Genomic DNA, 23138 nt, shown 5'->3' on the forward strand with positions numbered 1-23138 from the left:
ATATGCCTTTTAAATTGGTATCCAACATTTCTTGTAATACCTCTAATTTTAAAAGGATAATCTCGGTATTTATTTAATTATTTTATCGCATTTTAATTGAATTACTTGATTATTTTGATTTCGTAGCTATTTGTAAATATGTTTTTATTTGAATTAATTGTTTTATTCATTAGATGTTTAATTGTTGTATTAATGGTATGTTTTACATGTTGTATTAATTAAATGTTTAATTGTTGTATTATTTTTATTTGAATTAACTGTTATATTAATTTTATGGTTTATAAGTTATATGTTTAAATGTTATAATTAATTAAGTGTTTTAAGTTATATGTTTAAAAGTTATATTATTTAAGTGTTTAATGGTTGTTATATTAATTAGATGTTTAATTGTTGTATTAATGGTATGTTTTAAATGTTGTATTAATTAAATGTTTAATTGTTGTATTATTTTTATTTGAATTAACTGTTGTATTAATTTTATGGTTTATAAGTTATATGTTTAAATGTTATTATTAATTAAGTGTTTTAAGTTATATGTTTAAAAGTTATATTATTTAAGTGTTTAATGGTTGTTTTAATTGTATGTTTAAATGCTTTATTAATTAAGTGTTTAATGGTTATTTTAATTGTATGATTATTAGGAGTATTTAATTTAATTAAATACTATTAGTCGGTGGATTCATATATGTATTTAATTATATATATATATATAATATAATATTATTTAAACTAAATTACGTATTTAATTTAAAGTAATTAGAATTGGGAAGGGAAAATGATTATAAGATATTAGTATATTTATATAAGTTGTGTGTCTGTGAAAGGATTGAAAACCCTATTCACGCGACACTAAAGGAGGTAGGAAAACAGAGAGGTTTGAGAGAGAAGAAAGGAAGGAAAAGATTTAGGGTTTTAAATCAAAAAAATCCAAAGGCAAGTTCTATTTCTTTTCTTCCTCTTTGACTTGTGTTCTATACAGACTTAGATCAATTCCAGGAGAATTAATTGAATTAAAACAAACTTTTTACATGTTTAAAGTCTGAAGTTACAACGTAAATATGTATGTAATGGGTTTGTATATATATATTTTTTTTATGATTTGATAAATTGATGCATGATTTATGTTCTAGATTATTTAAAATATATTTTTATGATGTATATTGGGAATTGGGACATTTTGGGAAGAGGAATCAGAACTTTGAATCTCCAACAATGGAGGTTTGAAGAAGAACCCGCAGAAGAATATATTTTAAATGGAGGTTTGGGGATTCTTATTGGTAATGTTAATAGTTTTTTGGATTTGTTTTAATTATTTTAAATTGTTAAAATAAATTTATGGAGGTTATGGAATGCATGATTATAATTAATATGCTAAGGTACTGAACAATAAGAAATTTTAAATGGTGTTGCATGTTATTAATGGAGAGTTGTGATACCCCTCGGATCCGAGACACGGGTTGATCAGGCCCAGGCCCAAACCCGAGGGAATATCAAACAATTAAAGTATTTTAAAACGAACACAGATGACAAAATGAAATAATAAAGATGGAAATAAAACTGAAAGAACATTTAATTATAAAACCCTCCATGCATAACTGAAAAATAAAACTCCAATCCTCCAAAACTCCAAGGTTACAACTTGGGAATTAATTGGTGGACCCCTAACCAAAAGATTCAATTGAAACTGAAAACTAGAAATAGATAATGCTAGAAACATCGAGAGAAGTCCTACGTAGTCAGATGGATGTGAGACTGTCCTCGACAAGCATAATCAAGCTCTAAGGCTGGAACCGTCCTGTACCTGAAAAGAATAATGAAGGAGTGGGTCAGACCCACAAGCAAGTTCTAATCTAACTGCAATCCATACAGTGACCCGACACGCAGATACACTATAGATACCTCACAATATCTATCTAGTCCATACGTATAAATATATCCACACTAAGGGACATTCACTAGTCTATAATAGGGGTCTCAACCTGAATAGAAGGCAACATGTGAATACGCACCCAGAGGTGGGCATGAGTACCTAGACCTAACAGGGTACACCTCAACCTATTATAACCAGCTATGCATCCACTGCATATACGCACCCTAACCGACGAGTCTGAGACTCAAGCTCAACTCGTGGTACCATAAACATATATATAAAGTCCGTCGAAATCCAGGGTATGCAGTTCAACTATTTATTAAACTGACATACAATAAACCAACTAGTTAGTCACTCAACTTATTCAGTTGATATGACTTAACTACCATCCGTTAATCCAGGAAGTCATCCAACTTGGTTACAACTGATCTGACTTAGTCACAATTAGGATTCGATATCTTTCAATCCATTCCATTAATTCATTAGGTTAGGTTTATGCGTTTTGAGCTAAACCATCCCTAGTATGTCACCGTCCCATACCGGTATATACAATCCTCCATATCCATGTAAATTACAACATATATAACAGTTCAATAATTTACAGACCGAAAAACCACCACCCAAATAATTGCAGAAAAATATTTAAAGCTTCAGCAATTTAAAACCAAGCATTTAACCATTTAGTTGCAGGAGACGATTTAATAAATCAACAACTAACATCCAGAGCATGCATAGACCAAATTTAATATGTCAGGGACTCCATCATGCATGTGAATAGGTTAAATAATCCTATTATTATCCAATAAATTACTAAAACAATTTCAGAAGATTGTTTAATATTTCAGCAATTTAAATCTAAGTATTGACCATATAGTTACAGGAAACGATTTAATAATTCAGCAACTAGCCTCCTAAGCATGCATAGATCAAAATTAATAATTAAATGACCTTATCATGCACTTGAATGCATTCTAAAACAAGTTTTATAAACACATTATATTCCATCAAATTGCTGAAATTTAATTTAGCAATTAATTTATCTTTCATTTGTTAACAACATAGGGAGTGTCTTAATTTTTACACTGTTTGTCCCGACAATTTAGAATTAAACCCTAATCAATTTAAGGTCCTAATAACACCCAAATTCAGCCTTCTAAACTCTCTATGGAACCCCAGACCCAACAGATTTAAAACCCAAGCTCCAATAGTAAGCACAGTACGTAGAAAAAAAAAAAAATTAAAACAAATCATAAAATAAAAAGGGAGCCTGCTCCAAATTTTGGAGCAGGCTCTTTTCAGCCTAGAGCCGGCTCTAGGACTCCTTAGAGCCGGCTCCACTTGATGTGGGAGCCGGCTCCCACTTCTATGGAGCCGGCTCTCACCTCCTTTGAGAGCCTTTAGTCCCCAGTGCTTCGTTTCAGCTTTTGTGCTTCGTCACTGGGTTACTCCTACCACTCTGTGGGTTTTTAGAACAAATCAAGAAGCCTTAATTAAGCCTAGAATCATCTCCAAGATTTGTTTACAATATTGGAAACCGTTACAGAGTTTAAACTAAACCATTGAACTAGCATGCTTGAAGAGCAGCACTGTAAACAATTTGCAATATAAATTATGATCCAACCCATCTGTTTCTCTTCACCCCTGCACCTAGGAGTCTTATATCATCCCAATAACATCTCCATGATCCGTTTACAGAAGATAAAAATAAGTATGATAATTAAAACTACAACAGAGTTTAACATGCTTTACTGAATAGAACTTAAACAAACACGCACAACCTGTAAACATATTTGATTTTCAAGCAACCAGATCATCAACAGAGTATATAATAAACACGTAAGTTTCAATTATTAATTAGTTCATCCCTAGAGATAATCTAAGTGCACAGAACACGAGCCAAGGGAAGGAGGAAGATAAGAACTTGCCTTTGAGTTACAGACTTGAAGTTCTAAATTCCCAGTTTCTGTAGTCTTCCTTGAACTGCTCTGCCAATTCCCCAGTTTCACGCTCTGTTTCTTAGCAGCCCTTGGTGATACAGATGTAGCTTTATGTTTTCTAAAACCCTAAACCCCAGTATGTACATATATATATAGGCTTTAATTTACCAAACCCTATTCCAACTCTGACTATAAGTCGGCCAACGATAAATCCTAAAACCCTAAATTTAAATAAATAAAATAATTACACCGTGAAAAATTAAACATTTAAATTAAACCAATTAAGTTAAATAAATTAAATAAGTCAATTTAAAACAACCCATTAAAAAAAATAAGAAACAAAATAAAATTCATAATTAAACAATTAAACACTTCAACAATAAATGCCAATTAAATACATGTCACATAGGTAAATAATTAAATAAAATAATTAAACCAAATAATCACGCAAAAATACAATAAAAATAATAAATAAATGCCGAGATTATCCTTTTAAAATTAGGGGTATTACATTCTTTCCCCCTAACGAAAGGAATTCCGTCCTCGGAATTCGCCCTTACCTTCTTCCAATATTTTAGGAAACTGCGAGCGAATGACATCCTCCCGTTCCCAAGTGGACTCAGCCTCATTGTGATGACTCCACTGCACACGAACCAAAGGGATAACCTTATTGCGAAGGATTTGATCCCGACGGTCAACAATATGACATGGTGGCTCCAAATAAGTTGCATCCGGCTGCAACTCAATCTCCCCAACATCGATATGCTGATACCGATCCTTATCGCGTAGAAATTTTCACAACATGGAAACATGAAACACGTTGTGAACGTGATCCAAGTTATCCGGAAGTGCCAACCGATAAGCCACAGCTCCCACTCTATCCGTAATCATGAATGGACCGACAAACCGCGGAGACAACTTCCCTTTCTTCCCAAAGCGCATTACACCCTTCATAGGAGATACTTTGAGAAGAACCTAATCCCCAACCCGAAATTTCAAAGCACGAGTGCGACGATCAGCATAGCTCTTCTGCCTACTTTGGGCAGTACGCATGCGATCTCGAATAATAGCAATCTTTTCAGAGGTATCCTTGATGAACTCAGGACCTAAGAATCGATTCTCTCCAACCTCCATCCAACAAACAGGTGATCGACACGGTCGACCGTATAACGCCTCAAAAGGTGCCATCCCAATAGTCTTTTGGAAACTATTGTTATAAGCGAACTCCATAAGTGGCAAATATTCCTCCCAGTGGCCTTTGAAATCCAGAACACACGACCGAAGCATATCTTCCATAATCTGATTCACCCTCTCAGTCTGTCCGTCAGTCTGAGGATGATAAGCAGTACTAAGGTGTAACTCCGTACCTAAAGCCTGCTGAAAACTCTTCCAAAATCCAGATACAAAGCTCGAATCCCTATCCGATATAATAGATAATGGAATGCCATGTAGCTTCACAATCTCTGAAATGTAAAGCCTCGCCAACTGCTCCGAAGTGTAGTCAGTGCAAATAGGCAAGAAATGAGCTGACTTGGTCAACCTATCCACAATGACCCATATGGAATTATGCCCCTTGAAAGAATTTGGCAACCCTTCCACAAAATCCATAGATATGCTCTCCCATTTCCAATCCGGAATTGGTAGTGACTGTAGAGCTCCCGGTGGCCTCTGATGATCGACCTTAACCATCTGACAAGTACTACACTGAGAAACAAAAAGAGCAATGTCCCTCTTCATACCTGCCCACCAAAACTGCCGCTTCATATCTTGATACATCTTATCGCCTCCTGGATGAACAGAGAACTCAAAGTGGTGAGTCTCAGTCATCATATCCTTCCTCAAATTATCAGCAGAAGGTACCACTAACCGTCCCTTGTACCTTAAACCTCCATCAGCCCCAACATAGTAGAATGGAACCTCTCCGGAAGCTATCTCTGCGACCTTGTTGACACACTGCTGATCGGTGAGTTGTGCTTGTAAAACCTTGCGAATGATGGAAGGTGTAACTACCATGCAAGCCATAAAAGCGTCTGACAACTCATCTACATTCTTCAAAGCATTCCACTCAGTAGTGAATAGAGCAGAAAGACTACCAACAGGTCGGCGACTGAGTGCATCCGCCACTACATTCGCTTTCCCTGGATGGTACTGTATAGAAAAATGATAGTCTTTTACAAACTCCAACCATCTGCGCTGTCTCATATTCATCTCCCGCTGAGTGAACAAATACTGCAGATTCTTGTGATCACTGAACAATCTGAAGGACTCACCCAACAGATAATGCCTCCAAATACGCAAGGCAAAGACCACTGCTGCCAACTCCAAATCATGTGTTGGATAATTAAGCTCATGAGGCTTAAGTTTTCGAGATCCATAAGAAATCGGTCGCTCCTCCTGCATCAATACACATCCAAGACCCTGCAACGAAGCATCCGTGTAAACAAGATACTCTATCCCACTCTGCGGAGTAGCCAGAACTGGTGTAGAAGTCAGCTTCCTTTTCAGCTCATCAAAAGCTCGCTGACAGTGTTCATCCCACACGAACTGTACACCCTTCTTGGTCAGATGAGTGAGTGGTCCTGCTATCTTGGAGAACCCTTGGATGAATCTCCTGTAATATCCTGCCAGACCGAGAAAACTCCGAATCTCAGTAGGTGATGTAGGCTGTCCCCACTCAACCACCGCTGAAACCTTGGCTGGATCCACTACTATCCCCTTTTCTGACACCACGTGACCCAGAAATTTCACCTCCCGCTGCCAAAATTCACACTTCTTGAACTTTGCATATAATTGGTGCTCAAGAAGCGTCTGCAAGACTATGCAAAGATGTCTAGCATGATCATCCTCTGACCGAGAATAGATCAAGATGTCATCAATAAAGACAATAACAAACTGATCCAAATAAGCCCGGAAGACTCTATTCATTAAGTCCATGAACACCGCCGGTGCATTAGTCGTCCCAAACGGCATAACACAAAATTCATAAGAACTATATCTCGTGAGAAATGCTGTCTTAGGAACATCCTGCTCCCTAACCCTCAGCTGATGATACCCAGAACGCAGATCAATCTTGGAGAAGTATGTGGCTTCCCTTAACTGATCAAACAAGTCATCAATCCTGGGCAAAGGATACTTGTTACGAATCGTAACCTTGTTCAACTCCCTATAATCTATACACAGACGAAGCGAACCATCCTTTTTCTTCACAAACAGAACCGGTGCTCCCTAAGGTGATGTACTCCTACGAATAAAACCCTGGCTGAGTAACTGCTGAATCTGATCCCTCAGCTCTCTCATCTCTACCGGTGCCATCCTATAGGGTGCCCTAGCAATAGGCGCAGTGCCTGGAGCTAAGTCTATCACAAAATCGATCTCTCGACTAGGTGGCAACCCTGGAATCTCCTGAAATACATCCAGGAAATCCTGTACAATCGGTATGTTATCCAATGGCACAGTAATCCCCTCCTCATTTTCCTCCTCCACATGGAACAAATAGGTGCTACCGCCCCCTTTAGAACATGGCATAGCTACTACATACATATCCTGACCAGGTATGGTAAAAATAATAGATCTATCAAAACAATCAACTTGGGCATGGTAGTGAGACAACCAATCCATCCCAAGTATCACATCATAAGTGTGCATGTCCAGGACCAGTAGATTGGCTAAAAATCTGAGTCTGCCAATATCTAATGTCACAGGCCTATCACTCTCATGTATAATAGCTGTATCACCCAATGGTGTAGAAATACCCTGAGGTCTAGTGCATACCCTCATCCTTATCCCAGATAAAACAAAAAAAGTCCTAGCTATAAATGAGTGTGTAGCACCTGTATCAAATAAAACACGTCTATGTAAACCATGAATAGGAAACTTACCCTCAATAGCCTGAGGTGCCTGAACATCCTGTGGCATGGGGTTATACACCATGCCATAGTGTAACTGCTGTGGTGCCTGTCCCTGAGTCTGCGGAGGTGCCGGTAAAGCCAGATGTGTCTGTCCCTGAATCCGTGGAACCTGTGGAGCTGGTAGAGGCACTGGTGCCCTCTGTCCCTGCTGCACATACTGTCCCTGTCCCTGTCCTGCTTTAGCATACTGCCTGGTGGTATGACCATACTCTCCACAAGTGTAACAACTACCCTGGAAAGTACCAAATGGCCTCCTCTGTCGGTTAGCCTGTGGCTGACCCTGTCCTGCCTGTGGTCCCCCATTCTGTTGCCTCTGAATAGGTGCCCCATTCCGGTGAGCATCTGAACGACCCTTGTGCTTCTTCCAAGGCTGTTGTCCCTGGAACTTGCCTTTGTCATTCTGCCGGTGACCATTGCCGTTCCCCTTTTCAGCTGACTTATTAGTAGAGTCTTTATCACCCCGCTTCTCACCACGAGCTTGTCTGATGTCCACAGTCAACTGATACTGTTGTAGAGCGGCGTCTACCACCTGAGCATAGGTAGTATAGGCTGGACTACCTGTAATAGCTCTCTTGATAGACCACATCAGTCCCTTGATAAAACTGTTGCGCTTCTTCTCCTCTGTATCCACCTCCTCCGGTGCAAAGAGAGACAAGCGTGTGAACTGCTGCTCATACTCCGCCACTGTCATGTTTCCCTGCTGCAGATTTAGAAACTCGGTCTTCATAGCTGCCTTGACTGCATAGGGAAAATATTTCTCGTCAAAGCGAGCACTGAACTCATCATAAGACAATGTCATCCTCTCCTTTAGGGTGGTAACTGACTCCCATCATTGTAGTGCATCCCCAACTAACTTGAGAGTAGCAAGCATCTGCTTCTGAACCTCCATGCACTGACCCAAATGAAGATGACGCTCAATGTCTTGTTTCTACTGGTGAGCTGCTCTCGCATCAGTTGAGCCTGAGAACACAGGTGGACTCCCCTTTGTGAAAGAGCTCCTAGCCTTTCCCCAAGAATCCGTCTGAATCACTGGTGCTGGTACAGGTGCCTGCTGAACCTGTGGTTGGTTCTGGAGTGCAGCTGTTACCCCAGCCTCTATAGCCCAAGCAACAAGGTCATTGAGGTGTGGATGGATCTCTGGATCTTTGACCCGACCCTGAGCTTATTGAACTTCCTCCTGTTCCTCCTGAAACCCAGGCATTTACTGCTCTTCTTCCATTTGCCGACGTTGTAGACGTTCCTGCTGTCTACGTGCCGCTCTCCTCTATCGACTGTTCATGTTCTGTCCTCTCCCAGTGTTAACCATGCTATAAACATCAAAAGACAGACATCAGTACGAGTTTAAACGAACCGTAGAAGAATTCAACGAATCCTAAACATAAGCTCTATAAAAAAAAAAAAAACGCTACGCGAAAGTCTTAATACGAAACGTCCTAGAAACACTTGAACCTGGAGTGCTCGGATACCAACTATGATACCCCTCGGATCCGAGACACGGGTTGATCAGGCCTAGGCCCAAACCCGAGGGAATATCAAACAATTAAAGTATTTTAAAACGAACACAGATGACAAAATGAAATAATAAAGATGGAAATAAAACTAAAAGAACATTTAATAATAAAACCCTCCATGCATAACTGAAAAATAAAACTCCAATCCTCCAAAACTCCAAGGTTACAACTTGGGAATCCATTGGTGGACCCCTAACCAAAAGATTCAACTGAAACTGAAAACTGGAAATAGATAATGCTAGAAACATCGAGAGAAGTCCTACGTAATCAGATGGATGTGAGACTGTCCTCGACAAGCACAATCAAGCTCTAAGGCTGGAACCGTCCTGTACCTGAAAAGAATAATGAAGGAGTGGGTCAGACCCACAAGCAAGTTCTAATCTAACTGCAATCCATACAGTGACCCGACACGCAGATACACTATAGATACCTCACAATATCTATCTAGTCCATATGTATAAATATATCCACACTAAGGGACATTCACTAGTCTATAATAGGGGTCTCAACCTGAATAGAAGGCAACATGTGAATACGCACCCAGAGGTGGGCATGAGTACCTAGACCTAACAGGGTACACCTCAACCTATTATAACCAGCTATGCATCCACTGCATATACGCACCCTAACCGACGAGTCTGAGACTCAAGCTTAACTCGTGGTGCCATAAACATATATATAAAGTCCGTCCAAATCCAGGGTATGCAGTTCAACTATTTATTAAACTGACATACAATAAACCAACTAGTTAGTCACTCAACTTATTCAGTTGATATGACTTAACTACCATCCGTTAATCCAGGAAGTCATCCAACTTGGTTACAGCTGATCTGACTTAGTCACAATTAGGATTCGATATCTTTCAATCCATTCCATTAATTCATTAGGTTAGGTTTATGCGTTTTGAGCTAAACCATCCCTAGTATGTCACCGTCCCATACCGGTATATACAATCCTCCATATCCATGTAAATTACAACATATATAACAGTTCAATAATTTACAGACCTAAAAACCACCACCCAAATAATTGCAGAAAAATATTTAAAGCTTCAGCAATTTAAAACCAAGCATTTAACCATTTAGTTGCAGGAGACGATTTAATAAATCAACAACTAACATCCAGAGCATGCATAGACCAAATTTAATATGTCAGGGACTCCATCATGCATGTGAATAGGTTAAATAATCCTATTATTATCCAATAAATTGCTAAAACAATTTCAGAAGATTGTTTAATATTTCAGCAATTTAAATCCAAGCATTAACCATATAGTTGCAGGAAACGATTTAATAATTCAGCAACTAGCCTCCTAAGCATGCATAGATCAAAATTAATAATTAAATGACCTTATCATGTACTTGAATGCATTCTAAAACAAGTTTTATAAACACATTATATTCCATCAAATTGCTGAAATTTAATTCAGCAATTAATTTATCTTTCATTTGTTAACAACATAGGGAGTGTCTTAATTTTTACACTGTTTGTCCCGACAATTTAGAATTAAACCCTAATCAATTTAAGGTCCTAATAACACCCAAATTCAGCCTTCTAAACTCTCTGTGGAACCCCAGACCCAACAAATTTAAAACCCAAGCTCCAATAGTAAGCACAGTACGTAGAAAAAAAAAAAAAAAATTAAAACAAATCATAAAATAAAAAGGGAGCCTGCTCCAAATTTTGGAGCAGGCTCTTTTCAGCCTAGAGCCGGCTCTAGGACTCCTTAGAGCCAGCTCTACTTGTTGTGGGAGCCGGCTCCCACTTCTATGGAGTCGGCTCTCACCTCCTTTGAGAGCCTTCAGTCCCCGGTGCTTCGTTTCAGCTTTTGTGCTTCGTCACTGGGTTACTCCTACCACTCTATGGGTTTTTAGAACAAATCAAGAAGCCTTAATTAAGCCTATAATCATCTCCAGGATTTGTTTACAATATTGGAAACCGTTACAGAGTTTAAACTAAACCATTGAACTAGCATGCTTGAAGAGCAGCACTGTAAACAATTTACAATATCAATTATGATCCAACCCATCTGTTTCTCTTCACCCCTACACCTAGGAGTCTTATATCATCCCAATAACATCTCCATGATCCATTTACAGAAGATAAAAACAAGTATGATAATTAAAACTACAACAGAGTTTAACATGCTTTACTGAATAGAACTTAAACAAACACGCACAACCTGTAAACATATTTGATTTTCAAGCAACCAGATCATCAACAGAGCATATAATAAACACATAAGTTTCAGTTATTAATTAGTTCATCCCTAGAGATAATCTAAGTGCACAGAACACGAGCCAAGGGAAGGAGGAAGATAAGAACTTGCCTTTGAGTTACAGACTTTAAGTTCTAAATTCCCAGTTTCTGTAGTCTTCCTTGAACTGGTATGCCAATTCCCCAGTTTCACGCTCTATTTCTTAGCAGCCCTTGGTGATACAGACATAGCTTTATGTTTTCTAAAACCCTAAACCCCAGTATGTACATAAATATATAGGCTTTAATTTACCAAACCCTATTCCAACTCTGACTATAAGTCGGCCAACGATAAATCCTAAAACCCTAAATTTAAATAAATAAAATAATTACACCGTGAAAAATTAAACATTTAAATTAAACCAATTAAGTTAAATAAATTAAATAAGTCAATTTAAGACAACCCATTAAAAAAAATAAGAAACAAAATAAAATTCATAATTAAACAATTAAATACTTCAACAATAAATGCCAATTAAATACATGTCACATAGGTAAATAATTAAATAAAATAATTAAACCAAATAATCACGTAAAAATACAATAAAATTAATAAATAAATGCCGAGACTATCCTTTTAAAATTAGGGGTATTAGAAGAGTATAATTGCTTAAATTTAATTTAACAATTTAATGTGGTGTAAATATGATTTAATCATGTAGTTGTAGCATATTATGATCATATACATGACTGATTTATATTATGCTCATCTCTGGATTTAATTGATGTGGCATTATATTTATTTTCATCAATTGTGGATTGTGTGATGAAATGCACCAGTATGGGATGGTGACATTTTCGGAATGGATTAACTTATCAATTAATTTCTACCTATTTTGTATGAGGGAATAGATTAATTAAAATGTTAAGTCCTACTTATTTTGTATAAGGAAATGGATTAACTAAAATATTAAGTCCTACTTATATTCAAGTCAGGTCAACGGAACAAGTTGAATGACTTATAGAGGATTAATTATAGTTGGATAGCATGAATTATATATATATATATATATATATATATATATATATAATTCATGCTATCCAACTATAATTAATCCTCTATAAGTATGAATTATATATATATATATATATATATATATATATATATATGTGCTATGATATGAGCTTGAGTCTTAGGATCAGTAGTTAGGGCGTGTATATTGCTAGGGATGTGTAGCTAAATATAGTGTAGTTGTGTACCCTGGTAGGTTTAGGTACTCATGCCCACTATATGTGCGTTTTGCATGTTGCCTTCTATTCAGGTTGAGACAATCCTATAGTCTAGTGAGGTTCTTTAGTGTATATATATTTATACGGACTATATAGTTATTGTTGGATTGACTAGGATGTATACGTGTATCGGGTCTCTGTTTGGGATGTAGTAGATTAGAACTTGTTCGTGGGCCTGACCCACTATTATTTTTCAGGTGTTCGTCAGATCCAGCCATAGAGGTGGTTCGTGCTGAGCAGAGACTATCCATTCACTCTTCCGATTTGACGTAGGAGTCTTCCTTGTGTTTTAGTTTTGGTTTTATTTATTTATTTATTTTATTATTATTTAGTTTCAGTTGGATTATGGTTAGGGGTCCACATGATGGATTCCCGAGTTGTAATAATATCAGAAATTTTGGATATTGCCATTTGGAGGATTATTTAATAAGTCATTTAAGGAGTTATGATTATTATTATTCTTATTATTATTCTTATTATTATTATTATTATTCTTTCCTCTTATTTATTTATTCTTAATTCTTCTTTCACTCTATGCTTGTTTAAATACTTAATTGTTTGGTATCCCTCAGATCTGTGCTCGGACTTGATCACCCGTGGCTCTAGAACCGAGGGGTATCACATTGCTCATAAGCTGTAGAGGAGGAGAAGGCTTTAGAAAGTTGTTGTTAGCGATGATAGAAGATACTTTTTCAGATTTGATTCAGTAGACAAATGCAAAGAGCTTATCTTTGGTAAGCAGTGGGTTTTTGCAGGTAAGCCAATTACACTTAGACTCTGGCACATGGACACTCCTCTACCACATAATGAAAAATGTAGCTCTTTTTCAGTGAAAGGTAATAGTGGCAAAATATAAATTTAAAACTTGGCCACACTCATCTTAGTCTAACATCTATTTTGCACAAATTTGGGTGTACACGCGACAAGTCTACACCAATTCCCTCTCCCGTCTAGCTGTAGGCCAATACCTAAGGCTACAACATCCATCTTGATCTCCTGTGCACTCCACTACAAATCAATTATCCATGCTCCCATCATCTGATAACATTATGCAAATTGAAATTAGGGATTCAGTATATGATTCACATCCTCCTTTGCCAATGCCTTGTAAGCATAACTGCACTTTTACTGAGCTCTGCTCTGCTCTGCTCCTGATTCACTATTACTACAATCTAGCATATTTAAGTCTTTGAACCTTGTTGTTGATTGTCCCCCCATAACATGACTATATCCCATGGTGGTATACCTCCTTCATTGCCAATCCTAGTCTCTAATCAATTTAATGCCTTAGATTTAGATATAAGGGAGGATAGTCTTGGTACCATAATTGAAAATGATGAGCTATCAGATGATGATATCTCCACCTCAGTATCCAATCATGGCTTTTATGATCCTTCATTCTCCCCAATCTTGAACAAGGCTTTCAAATCTAGGAAACCTATGCATGTTAACCATTCTAAGATTAACAAAAAGACAAAGGCCATGAAGCCTAGTTGACAAATGTTACTACCTAAAAGGGTTTAGGAGGTTGAGTAAGCTAACCAGTTTACCTTAATGATCTGGGCTGCATGGAATATTAGGGGATTGAACTCTACCCCCAAACAAGTAAAGGTGAAGAGCTTGATAAGAGATTAAGGGCTGTGTCTGATTGCAATCTTAGAAACTAAAGTTTGCCAGGATAATGTTGATGATTTCCATAGAATCATTTCTTAAAATTGGAAAATCTTGTGTAACTACACATACTCAGTCTTGGGAAGGGTTTGGGTTCTTTGGGACCCCATAAGGGTTTCAATGCTCTCTATTTTTGGTAATGGATAAGTTATCAACTGTTCAATCTGGATCAATGATCTAAAGTTGATATGTCTAGCATCTTTTGTGTATGCTGTAAATACTGCCTTGGAGATATTACCCTTATAGAGGAGTATTGATAAACAGATGTCCCATGGATCCTTATGGGGGATTTCAATGTGTTACTTTATGTGAATGAAACCCTTGGTGGGGCTTTGAGATGGACTTAAGGGATAGACGATTTTAAACATTTCTTGCATAGAAATGAGCTGGAAGACTTGAGATTCTCTGGTATCTATTTCACTTTGATTAATAGTAGTTTTGGGCGTGCTAATATTTCTATAAGCTGCTTGTGAGATTCTAACACATGGGGTTTTAGATTACTCCCCAATGGTGGTCAATTTTGGTTGTGTCTCACCAAAGAAGAACCTACCATTTAGTTTCTTTAACTTCTATACACTAAATGATAAATTCATTGATATTGTTTATAATGGCAAGCAGAAGGAGGTTCATGGGACCAAAATGTTTTGTGTTGTTCAGAAGTTGAGAGCTTTAAAGAGTCCCTTAAAGTTACTAAACAAGAATGATTTTGGTGTTATTTCATCAAGGGTTGCTTTATGCAAAGAGGAATTGTCAAAGTGTCAAGCTAGTTGTTGTACAGTATTGTATGAGTTTTCACACGTGTACAGTTAGTATTATGTGAGTTGTCACCTACCCCTTATTACCATATATAGAATTACCATGTATAGGGTTTAAATGTTCTCCACTCACCTACTCCCGTAACTTCTTCTATATAAACACCATTATATTATTGTATTACTGACTCAATAACATATACGTTTTCATATATTCTCTTCTCTCTCTTTCAGCATGGTATCAAAGCATAAATTGATCCCTCTTTAATTTTTTTTAGTCTTATTCAGATTCCGATCTAGATTCCATCTCGGCTTTCTCTCAATCTCTTCTCGGCGATCTCTCCTCGATGATCTCAGTTCTCGTCTCGGCAATCTCTCTCGGATCCCTCCTCGGCTCTCTCCTCGATAATTTCTCTCGAGTTCATCTCGGCTAGATCTTGGTTCTCTTATCTCGGTTTCCTCTCGCTACTATATCTCATTTGTTCAGCAACTATTGTGATGGATACTAAGTAATCCCATCTTCTTGGGTCAATCACCAGCACCAAATTGGTAAAGCGTGAACATGTAAATCAGCCTTCCTCCACCGCTACTATCATTACTTCAGGTAATACATGTTTTTATGCTTCACCTTCTACACCTTGGATCATTGATTTAAGGGCATCCGATCACATGACAAGTAACTCACATGATAGGTAACCCATCTTTTCTTTATGATATTTCTCATATTTTCTCACCATCGGTTGTTACTATAGCGAATGGTGCCAAATCACCTGTTCATGGAATTGGTACCTATCGTACTTCGGGTCTCACTTTTTCATTAGTTTTATATATCCCTCAATTTTCATTCAATTTATTGTCAGTTTGCAAAATTATATCAGATTTAAATTGATTAATTACTTTTTCTCCTTCCCATTGTGTCTTTCAGGATCTCAAAATGAAAAAGATGATTAGTGGGGGGTTTGAGAAAGATGATCTTTACTACTTCTAGCTAATTACTGCTCCAACAGCTCTACATTCCACCCCCCTTCAACCTACAAGTGGCATTGCCGCCTTGGACATCCCTCTTCAAATAGTCTTCGAGCCTTGGCCTTTCTTTAGTTAATTTTTCTAAGTTTAATTGTACTACTTTCAAACTTAGTAAACATTGTCGGGCTACTTTTAAGTCTTGTTTTGATAATAAAAGTTTAAAACCTTTTGAGTTAGTACATTTTGATGTTTGGGGACCAGCTCGTACTACTGGTTTATTTGGTGCTCATTATTTTGTGTCATTTATTGATGATTATTCACGTTTAACTTGAGTTTATATTCTTAAATATAGATCTCAAGTATTATCTATTTTTCAATCATTTTATGCTGAAATTCAAAATCAGTTTGATGCAAAATTACTTGTTCTTAGAACTGACAATGCTCTTGAATATGAACTTAATGTTTTTCAAGAAAATTTTGAGTCGAGGGGCATTATCCATCAAACATCTTATGTTGATATCCCTTAACAAAATGGAGTTGTTGAACGGAAGAATGGCTCATTCTTAGCTATCGATCGTGCCTTAATAATTCAAATGCATGTTCTAAAACATTTTTGGGCAGATGCGATTCTGGTTGCTGCTTATCTTTTAAACCGCATACCTTCTAGGTTCCTTTAAGGAAAATCACCCTTTCAAATGATATTTTCTGATAAAAACTCTTTTTTTATTCTTCCAAAGGTGTTTGGGTGTGTCTGTTTTGTTCATAATATAAGCCTGGGATGAGACAAACTTGATCATCGTGCTCAAAAATGTATTTTATTAGGTTATTCTTGCACTCAAAAGGGATATAAATGTTACAGTCTAACTCTTCGTCAACATTCTGTGTGTGCAGATTTAACTTTCTTTAAGGATGTTCCTTATTATTCTCAAGAAGGCAGTCGTCTAGAGGACTCTGTTCTTCAAGAGTCTGTTATTCCAACTCTAATTTTTTATTCTGATATCCCACCATCTCTTCATGTGTATGCTCGTCGCCGAAAAAGAGTAGTTAATCATATTCCAACGACTGAAACAGTCCCAGCCTTGCCACTTCTACCAGTTGCTTCAATGCTTAGAGATTCTTCTCTCTCCGGACTCTGATCTTGATCAACCTATTGCTGTTCGGAAAGGTAAACGGTCTTGTACAAATCACCCTATCTCCAATTTTGTATCGTATAATAAATTATCTTCCTCCTTTCAAGCTTTTTCTTTGTTATTATCCTCTATTGCTCTTTTTAAGTCCTACAGGGAGGCACTTTCTCATCCAGGGTGGAAGAAAGCTATGGAAGAAGAAATAAATGCTTTAAAATTGAATTATACTTGGGATCTTGTTCCTAAGCCTACTGATACTCAGGTTGTTGGTTGTCGTTGGGTTTTTACTGTTAAACTGAAGACTGATGGTATTGTTAACCATCTCAAAGTTTGACTTGTTGTTAAAGGTTACACTCAGACTTATGGGCTTGATTATAATGAGACGTTCTCTCTTGTGGCCAAACTGAATTTTGTTCGTTTGAGAATCTCTATTTCATTTAATCTAAACTGGCCACTTCATCAACTTGATGTTAAAAATGCCTTTCTGCATGGTGACTTTACTAAGAAAGTCTATATGACTCAACCACCTGGGTTTGAGTATAAGGGGGAGTGTTTTTGTCATCTCAAGAAGTCTATCTATGGCCTAAAATAGTCCCTCGTGCATGGTTTGATAAGTTCAGTAAAGTAGTGGTAGCTCATTATATGACCAGAAGCCAAGTTGACCACTCTCTCTTTTTTGAGAAAATGAAACGTGGTATTATGATTCTTGTGGTGTATGTAAATGATATCGTTATCACTGGCAATGACAAAGATGGGATAGAAGTTTTAATCCATCACTTGAGTTCTAGCTTCCTTACTAAGGATTTAGGCAAACTTTGGTATTTTCTAGGAATTGAGATGGTTCGGTTGAAGTAAGGCATTAGTCTTTCTCAATGGAAGGATCTTGATGAACGCTAAAAAGTGCGTATTTAAACCCCTTAAGCTTAGGTATTCTAGGACCTTTATCTATCTTATTTTCCCGACTTAGACTAATTTCATGTTATTGCCCTTTTCAGGTGCTTATCCCAAAAAATAAGCTAATTCAGCCAAATAAGAACATTAAAGAAGCTAACTTAAGCTGGATGGAAGAAAGGAGCAAAGTAGAAGCAGAGTAAGGAAAAACAGCAAGTTCGATCGATCTCAACATTCCTTCGATCAATCAGAGCAAGATCGATTTAGACATTTGAAGATGGATCCAAGCCCTTGTTCTTATCCAAAAGATTCCACCACCTTCGATCGATCCAATATTCCTTCGATCGATTGGAATTGCTTGATCTTATCCTCACCTACCACCCCACCTACCACTTTTGTCTTTTTCCTAAAATATCCCAGAGATTTGTCTTTATTCAAAAAGGCGCCGCTAAGGATGATCTATCTCTGCAACATTCGATGGATCTCACCTAAGTTCGATCGATCTCACCATAGTTCGATCGATTGAACCTCCTCAAGTCCGAAAAAAAATAAGTTCCAGCTCATTAAAAGTTGTCTCATGGTGCAATCATTGGAGGAGCCCTTGTGCACTAGTCGAAACCATTGGGTGTGACACTTGAGCTACCTATATAAAGATTTGAGCTACTTTTTACACATATACTTAGAAACATTCTTAGAGAGGAAGAAAAGAGAGGAGGAGAGGCTAGAGATACAATCTTGGGAGTTCTTCCATTCTTCTAGGGTTTCCATCAAGAAGAAAGTCATTCCTACCATGGAGATAGCCCTTGAGGGTTGGATGGTTACTTCAATGAGTGGCTAAATATCTTCTTGGGCTAGATTTAGCCCTAAGCATGCCTTCTAGACTCTAATGCTTTGTATTTTGAGGGGATTTGTGTTGTAATCTTGTCTTGACACTTATTTTATACATGAATCTTGTTTATTCAATGATTTGTGTGGTTTAATACTTCCAATTGATTATTTCATTCTATCAATATGTCTATGTGTGTTAGAATAGATGTTCATGTGTTTATCTCTAATTTTTGTGTTATTGATACATGTCTATATGTCTTGATGCTATGGATCTAGAGATTGTCAAAGTATAGTGCTTAATAGAATACTATTGTGGTTTATTTGATGGTTCATACTCATGTCTTGATGGATTTTGCCTCTTTCTTAGTTTATTTAGATTAATTTTCATGCCCTTAGCTTAGCTTAGTTGTAGTGTAGTTACCTTAGTTGTTAGATTGGAGGACAATCCATGCTTGTTGTTTGATATTCCATGCTTATAAATGCAAGTAGTATTATTCTCTAACCATGTGATGTGTTGGGATTATGAGCTTAAAGGAAGGATTAATGACTTAGTTTGATATATTGTGCTATTTATTAGGTTGCTTAGACAATATATGCTTAATTGGTCATCCATACTTGTTGAAACAATCAATCACACATTCTCAAATTGCAACACATGTTTCCCTTATTAATTATACATTGAATGTCTAAATGGTGATGTTTTGTGCTGACCTCTAAACCCCAATACCTCACTCTCTTGTTTTCTCTAAATTTCATTTAAATTGCTTATTTTACATTGAACTTGTTTAGTTTAGTTTGTAATCTAATCAACCAAACAATCCACTTTTGATTACTCGACCTACTAACCTATATATTGTTTCCATTGCTAGTGCACCCACAATTTCTTGGGATGAGCCCTACTCACCCCAGCTATATTTTTAGTTAGAGGTAGTAGTGGCATTTATAAATTTAAAACTTGACCACACTATTTTGCACAAATTTGGTTGTACACCCACGACTTACACCAAGTTTTTGGAGCCGTTGCCGATGATTGAATTGGCAACGCCGTGTTTTGGAAACAAATAGGAATTAGTACTCTTTTGATCAAGTTTTTGTTTACTTTATTTTTAGTTATTTATTGTGTTTGTTCTTACTTGGCTAGGTGGATTGAGCAAAAGAAGTTGAGCAAGGGAGGATTAAAAGCAAGGAAGCCAAGTGAAGCTAAGCAAAAGCATAAAAATGAGCTAAAATTTAAAAATTTGCAAAGCATAGCAAGGGTTGAAACTTGAAAGTTTAATTGAAGTTGTTTAAGGACCCTTTGTAAGACCTTTCTAACTCAATCTCTAGTTAATCGTTAGCCCGCGTGGAGGCAATTTAATTTTCTTTGCATATTGTTCAAGCATGGGAGTATGGGATTAATGTATGTGGAGAATGTTTGTTGATTGATTTGTTGTGGGGGTGAAGTGATTGTTATTTGCTTGTTATTTGCTTAGCTAGTGTATGCATGGTCGTAGGTCATTAAATCCAACTCTTGTCCCTCTTAATTTGCATCTTGAATCGGTTGTTCATAATCCTAGGGGAAAAGGTAGTTCTCATCACTTCATTTCACCAATGGAGGAACTATATGACGACCATGTGGAGGACCTTGGTCACATAGACCAACAAAGCATCCTCCACCCTAATGTGCATCATGAAAACATTCAAGTACCATTGGGCATGCCTAGACCATTCATCCTACCACAATAACAAGGCCAAGTTCCATTGGGAATTCCTCGACCAATTTTTGCTCCATAACCTCCCATGGTTCAAGCTAATCAAGGTGTTCGTTTAACACCACCAATTGTGAATCCTCCCATTGTTTTAAGAGACCATTATGTGCCTAATGAATACAATGCAGCCACTTGCATTTAATTACCCCCATTTAGAGTACATCACTATGAGATTAAACCGCAAACCATTCAAATGCTTCCTAACTATAATGGACTTCTAAGTGAAGAACCTTACAAGCATTTGGATGAGTTTCTTGAAGTGTGTTCCACCGTGAAATACACGGACATGCCGGAAGAGGTTTTAAGACTTAAACTTTTTCCTTTCACCCTTAAAGACAAGGCAAAATATTGGTTCAACAATCTTAGGCATTTTTCGATAACTTCTTGGGCAGAAATGCAACAAGAGTTCTTGAAGAAATACTATCCGGTTTCAAAGACCAATGTCATGAGGACTTTCATTCGTAAATTTTCTCAAAGGTATGGGGAAATATTTCATGAGACATGGGAAATGTTTAATGATTTGCTTAGGAAATGCCCATATCATGACATACCTAAGTAGCAACTAGTTCAATATTTCTATGAAAGTTTATCGGATAATCACAAGGGTATGGTTGATGCATCTATGGGTGGCTCTTATCTTGATAAGCATGAAAATGATGTGTGGCAATTGTATGAAAGTATGAGTGAAAATTCAATGCATAGATCATTATCTTCTAAAAATGGTAGAAACTTTGGTGGAAGGAAGAATGTCGGCTTATATTAAGTTGACAATTCCAATGATATAGCCGCCAAGATGAAATCCTTATCTTAAAGATTTGATCAATTTGTGATCAACCAAACTTCGGCGAATCAAATGTCTTCCTCCCCTAACCATTCCCATCGTGCATCTAATGAATCTTGCATGACTTGTTCAAGTGTTTTACATTCTACTTCCAATTGTCCCCATAGGCATATGCTAAGTGAAAACCATAAGCAAGTCAATGCTACATTTGTCAACCAAGGGAATAATCCCTATGACACTCATTACAATTCAAGTTGGAGGAACCATCCAACTTTCTCTTAGAAAAGCCAAGGGGAAGGCTCAAACCCTTCCTAAGGTGGTCTTCAAGGGAAGTATGTTTCATCTCCAATGCAAGGCCAAGGTTCCCAAGGTTTTAGATCATCATCATTTCAATCACATGGCAATCAATTTTCTAATTCTCATTTTCCTAACCAATCATCGTATTTGTAATACCCCTAGTTTTCAAAAGGATAGGATTGAAAATTTAATTTAATTTTTTCATTGATTAATTGATTTAGTTATGTAACATAGTTATTTTGTTTTTCATTGATTAATTGTGGTTGCTTAAATGATTTTAATTGTTTTGTTTCCTTATTTGAATTAAGTGTTGTATTATTTGTTAATCTTTTTTATTTATTTATTTACGTGTATTAATTGGCTGTTATTAATTACTGTAATTACATAATTGTTTAATATAGTAAATTCACGGTTTATGGGAGCTGGTGTATCGTGACTTAGGGTTTTAGGTGTCAAGATGTAGCCGCCTTGTTATTTTGCCTATTAAGATGTTTTATTCTCGGAATACAACTAGAATTAGGGTTTAGGGTTTTATAAGTCTATAAATATACATATGTACATTCTACCTAGGGTTGCAAACAAATAAATTTCTCAGAGAAACAGAGGGAGGAGTTAGAGAGAAACGCAGAGTATCCTTGGTTGATTATTAAAGCAATTCAAAGAGGAAGGCATGGGGTGTTTCTAGGTTGAACTAAAGCATTGGAGGTGCAGACTTGTTGTTAGGACACAAACGTATCTTACAGAAACTGTGGAATTAGAGTTTCAAATCTGAAACTCCAAGGCAAGTCTCTGTTCTTCTCTTTCCCGTTAATTCGTGTTCTTTACATGCCTAGTTAGACTCCAGGGATTAAATAAAGGCTAAAATGGTTTTAAACAAACATAATAACATGTCTTCTATGCATATATGATTTTATTTGATCCGGTTGAATTAACTGTTTTGCATGAACTTATGTTTTTCTATTATTTGTTCCTCTGGTTGTTTACTTTTAAGTTTTGTTTAACGGAGGTTGGTAATGCGAATAAAGGTCTTGAAATTGATCTAAGTCTAAGATTAAACTCTAGAACATGTATTTAGTACAGTATTTAAAATTCAGGAATAAATCTGTTGTAAGTTGTCTAAAGTTGCTATCAGAAATTATGTAATCGTTGTTGTAAGACTGGTGTCTAGTTCAGATCGTGGTTGCATATCAGTGGGTTAAGATTACCCTAGAACTAAGATTGAACCCTAGAACAACCATTAAGAACCTTACAGAGGTCTGGAAAACACTGCAGTCGAAGAAGAAGCAGCAGAACGGACGACGGCAACAAAGGGGAGAAGAGCAGGCTCCAAGAAGAGGAGGAGCCGACTCTTTCTACCTTAGAGCC

The 23138-nt window shown here is 36.9% G+C and overlaps 1 pseudogene; it reads right to left on the reverse strand.

Moving 5' to 3' along the window:
• Positions 1-21146: 21146 nt before the first annotated feature.
• On the reverse strand, positions 21147-21244 carry LOC132297997 (small nucleolar RNA R71; annotated as a pseudogene).
• Positions 21245-23138: the final 1894 nt, after the last annotated feature.

The sequence above is a fragment of the Cornus florida genome, unplaced genomic scaffold, assembly GCF_030987335.1.
Source record: "Cornus florida cultivar Cherokee Brave unplaced genomic scaffold, ASM3098733v1 CherokeeBrave_3.0.0_Hap2_Chr02, whole genome shotgun sequence".
Lineage (NCBI taxonomy): Eukaryota > Viridiplantae > Streptophyta > Magnoliopsida > Cornales > Cornaceae > Cornus > Cornus florida.